The sequence below is a fragment of the Eriocheir sinensis genome, chromosome 25 (genome assembly GCF_024679095.1).
Source record: "Eriocheir sinensis breed Jianghai 21 chromosome 25, ASM2467909v1, whole genome shotgun sequence".
Classification (NCBI taxonomy): domain Eukaryota; kingdom Metazoa; phylum Arthropoda; class Malacostraca; order Decapoda; family Varunidae; genus Eriocheir; species Eriocheir sinensis.
Genome location: NC_066533.1, coordinates 8,789,277 through 8,796,652, shown reverse-complemented (window position 1 = coordinate 8,796,652; position 7,376 = coordinate 8,789,277). Strand labels below are relative to the sequence as shown.

The window sequence follows — 7,376 nt, the reverse complement described above, 5'->3', positions numbered from 1 at the left end:
AGATAGAGGGTAGATTAGGGAATGGAGAAACGGATAGGAAGGTCAGGAGAGAAAGGGAAGGATAGGTAGAGAAAGAAAACGATAGAAGGGAGAAAGAGAGAGGGACGGAATGAGAAGAGGGAATGGAAAAGGAAAAGGCAGCCAGTGTGAGAGAAAAGGAAGGAAAAGAAATGAAAGAGGAGAGGGAAGGGGAAAAGAGGAAGAGAGGAAAGAACTAGGGAAGGGAAGCCAGAGTGAGAGAGAAGAAAGGGGAAGAAATGAAGGAGGTGGGGAGGGAAGGAAAAAAAGGAGAGGAAGGACTAGGGGAGGGGAAGGGCAGAATGGAACAAGAGGAAGGGACGGGGGAAGAGGATGGGAGGGAGGGAAGGTGGAGTGATGGATGGGAGGGAGGAGAGGGACGTGAGGGAAGGGCGTCGAGATGGAGTCAAACAAATAAAAAAAAAAAAGGAAGTGAAACAAGAGAGACAAGTCAATAGGAATGAGGTCTTGTCTTCCTTCTTCTTGCTCTTCCTCCTCCTCCTCCTCCTCCTCCTCCTCTTTTTTCACTGTTTCTTCTACATTATTCATTTTTTTTCCTTCTTTTGTTTCTATCTGCATGTATATTCTTCTTCTGTTATTCTCCCTCCTTTTCTTCTTCCTTCTTTTTTCTTTTTCTTCTTGTTCTTGTTCTTATTATTCTACTTTTTCTTCTTCTCCTTTTCCTTTTACTTCCCCCTCCTCTATTTTCACTTTTCATTATTCATATTCATTTATTTCTTTTGTTTCTGTCTACATGTGTATCATATTTTATTATTATCTCCCTTTTTATCAGCCCTACTCCTCCTCCTTTTCTACTCTCTTCTTCATCATTCAAATTTCTTTCATTCTTTAGTTTCTATTTGTATCTGTATTTCTTATATTATTGTCCCTTTTCTCTCCTCCTCCTCCTCCTCCTTCTTTTCTACTCTCTTCTTCATCATTTAAATATCTTTCATTCTTTTGTTTCTATCTGCGTCTGTATTTCTTCTATTATTGTCTCTTTTCTCTCCTCTTTCTCCTCCTCCTCCTCCTCCTCTCCAGGGACGCCATCAAGACACTTCACAAAAGGTTCGGAAATTGATCTCACGTTTCTGCCTCACGCTGTTGTTACGCCTGACACTCTCGGCGTCGGTTTGTCTGGCCACTCTCTGATCGGCGCTTCTGTTGTTGTCTCCCGCTGTGTGTGAAATCCGCCGTGAAATTATGATCTGATCCATGATACATGTTTAATTTTCGATGAGTTTGAAGTTTGTAATATGTTCGTAATGCTGATCAGTTCCGATTGCTTTTTGCGCTTGGTCTGATGTTATTTTTGTGAAGTCTGTCTTAGAAAAGCTTTATTCATCATACATATTTTCATTACTATACGAGAGGCATGGGGAAGTATGGACATCAGGTGAGGTTTAGGGAAAGAAGGGAGAGATGGAAGGAGAAGGAGGAAGGGAGTGGAGAGAAAGGGAGAGGGTAGAAGGAATGAGAGGGAGAGAAAGAGGATAGAAGCGGAAGAAGACAGAGGGTAGATTAGGGAATGGAGAAACGGATAGGGGGGGCAGGACAGAAAGGGAAGGACAGGTAGAAAAATAAAACGATAGAAGGGAGAGAGAGTTTGTATAAAGCTCGCAACGTTGATCAGTTATATTTCTCTTTGGTCTTTGGTCTAATGCTACTTGTGTGAAATCTGTCAAGAAATCGCTTTATCCATTATACATTTTTTTATATTTTTAGTATAGGATATCGTTTTGTATCAAGTTCCTAGCATAACTGATCCATTGTACATTTTTTTATTTCTAGTATAGGATATCGTTTTGTATCAAGTTCCTAGTATTACTGATCCATTGTACATTTTTTTATTTCTAGTATAGGATATCGTTTTGTATCAAGTTCCTAGACTAACTGATCCATTGTACATTTTTTTATTTCTAGTATAGGATATCGTTTTGAATCAAGTTCCTAGCATAACTGATCCATCGTACCCTTGTTCTTGTGATAAACTTGCTTACTTTCTGCTGTGAGTCAAGGGCGGTTTGCTTTCCTTAGTACAAAATATATAAATCTATTGAAAGTGTGAATAACGGAATTTTTACAACCTAATTATTTATGGATTTCAATTAAGATGCAAACGAAAAAGTCAACGATATGGGTAGGGAGTATTTCATTCTGTTGCACGTCTGTGAGTGAGCGTTTTTGTAAGAAAATATTTGGCTGTCTTTGTGTTTGTAGAGTAAAGGAAGAGTGAACAACTGTACTCACAACGCCACCGTGACGAGGAAGAGCCACGTACCTGGAAAAGAAAGGAGTGGTTATGAACATACAGGCAGATTATAAACAGTAAAATATATCCAAAAAATTAACATATTGGTCAAGGAAATATGAAATTTAAAGGAAAACACATCTTCAGAACAAAAAATAAACTGCAACAGATAAAAAAATAGTTAAGATACATAGAAAAAGGTTACAGACAAAATTTTTGCTTACACTGAAAAAAAACATGAAAACATAAGAAAAAAAAAACTGGAAACGAAACAATACAAAAACAAAAACAAAAAAACTGACAAGCATCGTAAAAACAACCAATTGCAGCGTGTGACAGTCCGTAAATCACACACACACACACACACACACACACACACACACACACACACAGAACTAGAAATAAAACGGAGAAAAAAAGAACAGAAATAAAGGACAGAAAACCGCCGCCATAACAAACAGAGACGAACACGAACGAGACCCATAAATTTGAGGCCCAGAATAGAACACGTCCCTTCACTCTCCTAAAAAAAAACGCACACAAACAAAAATAAAAAGGAAAAGAAAAAAAAATGGTGATCGGAAGTCGACGAAGGAACAGCTGATGGCAGGAAGGGCAGGTCAGGGAGGAGGAGGAGGAGGAGGAGGAGATGTAGGAGAAGGAGAAGGAGGAGGTGGAGGAGGAGCGGTGGAATTGAGAGAGGTTGTGTCAGGAGGAAGGGTGGAGGAGGAGGAGGAAGAGGAGGAGGAGGAGGAGGAGGAGGAGGAGGAGGAGGAGGAGGAGGAGGAGAAGGAGGAAGAGGAGGAGGAGGAGAGGAGGAGGAGGAGGAGGAGGAGGAGAGAAGGAGGAGGAGAGAAGAGAGAGGAGGAAAGAGAGAGAGAGAGAGAGAGAGAGAGAGAGAGAGAGAGAGAGAGAGAGAGAGAGAGAGAGAGAGAGAGAGAGAGAGAGAGAGAGAGAGAGAGAGAGAGAGAGAGAGAGAGAGAGAGAGAGAGAGAGAGAGAAGGGATGATGGTGGAAGGGAAGAGTGACCGTGGAAGTGGAATAGATGGAGGGAAGAGATAAAGGAGGGAGGGAGGAGGAAGATAAGGAAAGGTAGGAGAGAGAGAGGAAAGGTTAGGTAAATCCTGGAGGGAGGGAGGAAGAGGTAGTGGAATAATTGATAGGTAAGAAGGGGGAGGATTGAGGAAGGTCAGGGAAGGGAGGGAAAAAAGGAGAGAGGTAAAAGGAGACAGAAGAAAGATAATGGGAGAAAGATAAGTGCTCAAAGATTAGGTAAGGTTAGTAGGGTAAGGAAGAGCTTGAGATAGGTAAGCGAAGAGAGGAAAAGAAGAAAGGAAGGTAGGAAGAAAAGGTGAATGCTCAGGGATTTTGTTAGGTTAGGGGGAAAGGGTAAGGAGGGGTAGGTTGAGGAAGGTAACGGAAGGGAGGAAAAGAATGAAGGGAGAGATAAGAGGAGACTGCAGGAAGGTAGTAAGGAAGGAAAGGTCAATGCTATAAGATAAAGTAAGGTTATGGGGAAAGGGAAAGTTGGGATGTATCAGGGAAGGGAGGAAAAGAAGGAAAAAAGAAAGGAGTGGGTGAGGTAATTTGAGACAGAAGGAAGGTAGGAAGGAAAGAAAGGTAAATGCTCAGAGATTTGGTTAAGTCTAGGGGAAAGGGTAAGGGGGGAGGTTGACGAAGGTAACGGAAGGGAGGGAAAGGAGAAAGGAGGGAGAGAAGTAACTGGGGAGAGGAGGAAGATAGGAAGGTAAATGCCAATAGAGGAGGTAAGGTTAGGAGCAAAAGGTAAGGAGAGGGAGGGTGAGGAAGGTAACGGAAGGGAGGAAAAGAAGGAAGAATGAAGGAGGGGAGATATGAGGAAACTGGAGGAAGGTAAGAAGGAAGGAAAGGTAAATACTATAAGAAAAGATAAAGATTGAGAGGAAACGGTAAGGAGGAGGAGGGGTGAGACAGGTAAGAGAAAGGAAGGAAGGAAGAAGGGAAGAGGAGGAAAGAGGAGAAGAGGAGAGAGGAGGAAGGCAAGGAGGAAAAAAAGGTAAATGCCCTAAGAGGAGGTAAGGTTAGAAGGAAAATGGCAAGGAAGAGGAGGCTGGGGTAGGTCAAGGAGAGGAAGGAAGGAGGGATGAGGAGGAAACGGGAGAGGGAAGGGAGGTAAAGGGAGGAAATAGGGAGGGAAAGGTTAATACTGTATGGGGAGGGTAAGGTAGGGGGATGCGGGTTAAGGGAATTATGGATGGGTAAGGAAGGAGAGATTGAGGGAGGTCAGGGAGGGAAGAAGAGGAGGAAGGAGGGAAAGAGGAAAGGACGAAGGGAAAGAAATGGAGAGAAGAGGGAGATGTTGAGGGGGGTAAGATACGGAAAAGGAAGAAAGGGAAAGGAGAAACGATAAATAAAAAATGGGAGAGAAAGAAGGAGAGGAAGAAAGACAGGAAAACTAAGAGGAAAAAGGAGACGTTGGTGAAGGAAGAAAGGAAAGAAGGAAAAGGAAAAAAAACAAGAGAATAAAGGAAATAAGGACAGGGAAGGAGGAGGCAGAGGAGAAAGAAGAAACACACACAAAAAAAACAAGATAGAGAAGGGAGAATAGAAGCATGAGGAGGAAGGAAGGAGGAAAAAGAAGAAGGGTCAAGACTCGAGGTTCGGTGAGGGCAACAAAGGAAGGGGATAAGAAGCGAGGAAACAATAGGAAGATGATGAGAAGGGAGAATATGAAAAAAAGAGGAGGAGGAACAATAGGAGAAGGAACACGCGGATAAGGTAGAGGATAAATTATAAAGAGGAAGAGGAAACACAAGAGAAGTAAGAGGAACAAGAGGAAAAGCTGAATAATAGGAGAAAGAGAGATTAGGTACGTAGAGACAAGACTAAGAGGAGGAGAAAACATCGGAACAAAACAAAGAAGAGGAAAAAGAGGAGGAAGAGGAGGAGGAGAAACAAGAGGAGGAAATGGTAGGGAAAAAAGGCAAGGGAAACACAGAGTAATAAAGGAGGTGATATCAGGAACATTACGATGGAGAAGAGGAGGAGGAGGAAAACAAGAGGAGTAAGAGGAACAGGAGGAGGAAAGAGGAGGCAAGGGTGAGTAAGAGGAGTAAGGGCGGTGAGGGCCTTGTCTTAGTGCTAAATGATGATGATGATGATGATGATGATGATGAGGAGGAGGAAGTGAAGGAGGAAGAAAAAGGAAGAAAAAAAGAAAAGAAGACGAAAAAAAAAAAAGACGAAGAAAAGAAGAAGAAGAAGGAAAAGAAGACGAAGAAGAAGAAGAAGAGGAACAGAAGCAACAAATGTCAGAAAAAAACAGGAACAAAACGAGAAGCGCAAGAGAAAAGGCGAGAAGGAAGAGGAGAAGGAGGCAGAGAGGGAAAACGAAGAGGAGGAGGAGGAGGAGGAGGAGGAGGAGGAGGAGGTAGACGGGGGATTGAAGGTGAGAAGGAAAAATAAAAAATAAAATCTGAGGAGGAGGAGACGGAGGAGGAGGAGGAGGAGGAGGAAGAAAGATGGATGAAGGGGCAGCGAGGGGCAAGCTAAGATATATGGATTACGACTGAGAGGAGCCGATAAAATATGATTCTTTTCTCTCTAATAAGCGGCGGGTGTGTTGTTGTTACGCGAGATGTGTGTTGCTTGAAAGGAGAGTAGCGGTCATAGTAGTAGTAGTAGTAGTAGTAGTAGTAGTAGTAGTAGTAGTAGTAGTAGTAGTAGGTCATTTCCTTCTATTTCACCACCTTTCCACGTCTTAAACTCCACCACTAATGAGACAAGAGCAACGAAATAAGAAGAATTGATTAAGAAAAGAAAGAAATTAGGCGAGTAGACACAAGAAAGAAGAGAAATTAGGAATAAAAACAAGAAGAGGAAGACGAGGAGGACCAACAAGAGGAGAAAGAGGAGAGACAAGAAAAACAAAATAGCGAAAGAAAACCAATAAATATACAGAAAGAAAAATGTCTAAAGAAAACAAGTACGGACCATCACCACCACCACCATCATCATCATCACCATCATCATCATCACCCACCACCACAACCACTTACACACCTGTCATTAGGGTCCACACACCTGCCTGGAACCGAGACCCTCTAATGGAACCACTCCGGAACCATTTCACGGATGACTAAAGAATTCCTAGTTTTTTTTTTACCTTTTCATTTTTATATTTTGTGCCTTTTTAAAAATTTTCATGGTTTTCTTTTCGTTTCAAATCTTTATGAGCGTCTGAAAGTGGACTGAAAAAGAGAGAGAAAGAGAGAAAAGTTATCATGTTGACTCATTTATTTTTATTTTTATTTTTTCCTCTCATCAGTTTTCGTATTTTTCTATATCTCACGCCTACTTAACAATTGCACAAGGAAAGGATAAAAAAAGAAATACTAACTTAACATTCTCAAACCTTCTCCTTTACCTCCCCTTTTTCTCTTTCTTTTAATCGATTTTTTTTCTCGTCTATAATTTTACTACTCGTCCTTTTTCTCTCTTGCTCATGTTTCCTCAATTATTCTTTTTTCAACTTTTTTAGGATTTTTTTTCTCTCCTCGTTTTCACCTGAGTAGTCTCGTTTTTTACCTTTCGTCTAATTATTCTCACCTGATGATTCCGCCTTTCACGTCTCACGCGTTCATTTCAATGTTAAGTTTTTCAGCTCCGAAATGGTCTTGAAGTTGAGCGTTTCGCGTATTTTGTACCAAACCTTTTCAGTGACTATTTTCGTAACACACCGTTGGATTTGAAATATACTGCCTAGTTTTATAATTACTTATTTTTAATGGACATTCAATTTCTCATATGCTGCCTTTTATTGATTTGCTTAGATAAAATTAAATAACAAAGTGGATTTAATATTTTGTTTGGGTGACTCATGAATTACTTAAGACAAAATAAAGTATCGTTTTTTGTCAGTCTAGCGTTTTCTTGAGCCAATCCATTTATCATCCTCTGCCTTCCTAAATGATTAAAAAACCGGAAGTATAAACTGCACCATATTCATTTTGAGATTCCATTAATCACCGTCTGCCTTCCCAAACTCCAGAGCATACAAAAAAAAAAAAACAATATGGAAACTGGACTCCACAAAGATGAAAACTCCATTTATCACTTTCCCCGTTGC

The 7,376-nt window shown here is 41.1% G+C and overlaps 1 long non-coding RNA gene across 1 annotated transcript in view; it reads right to left on the bottom strand.

Annotated features, from left to right (window-relative positions):
- Window positions 1–511: 511 nt before the first annotated feature.
- Window positions 512–7,376, bottom strand: part of LOC127003287 (uncharacterized) — a 125,404-nt gene continuing 118,539 nt past the window's right edge. Inside the window, exon 4 of the long non-coding RNA XR_007757030.1 lies at window positions 512–2,299. This is a non-coding gene — a long non-coding RNA (uncharacterized LOC127003287). The remainder of the gene's footprint in view (window positions 2,300–7,376) is intronic.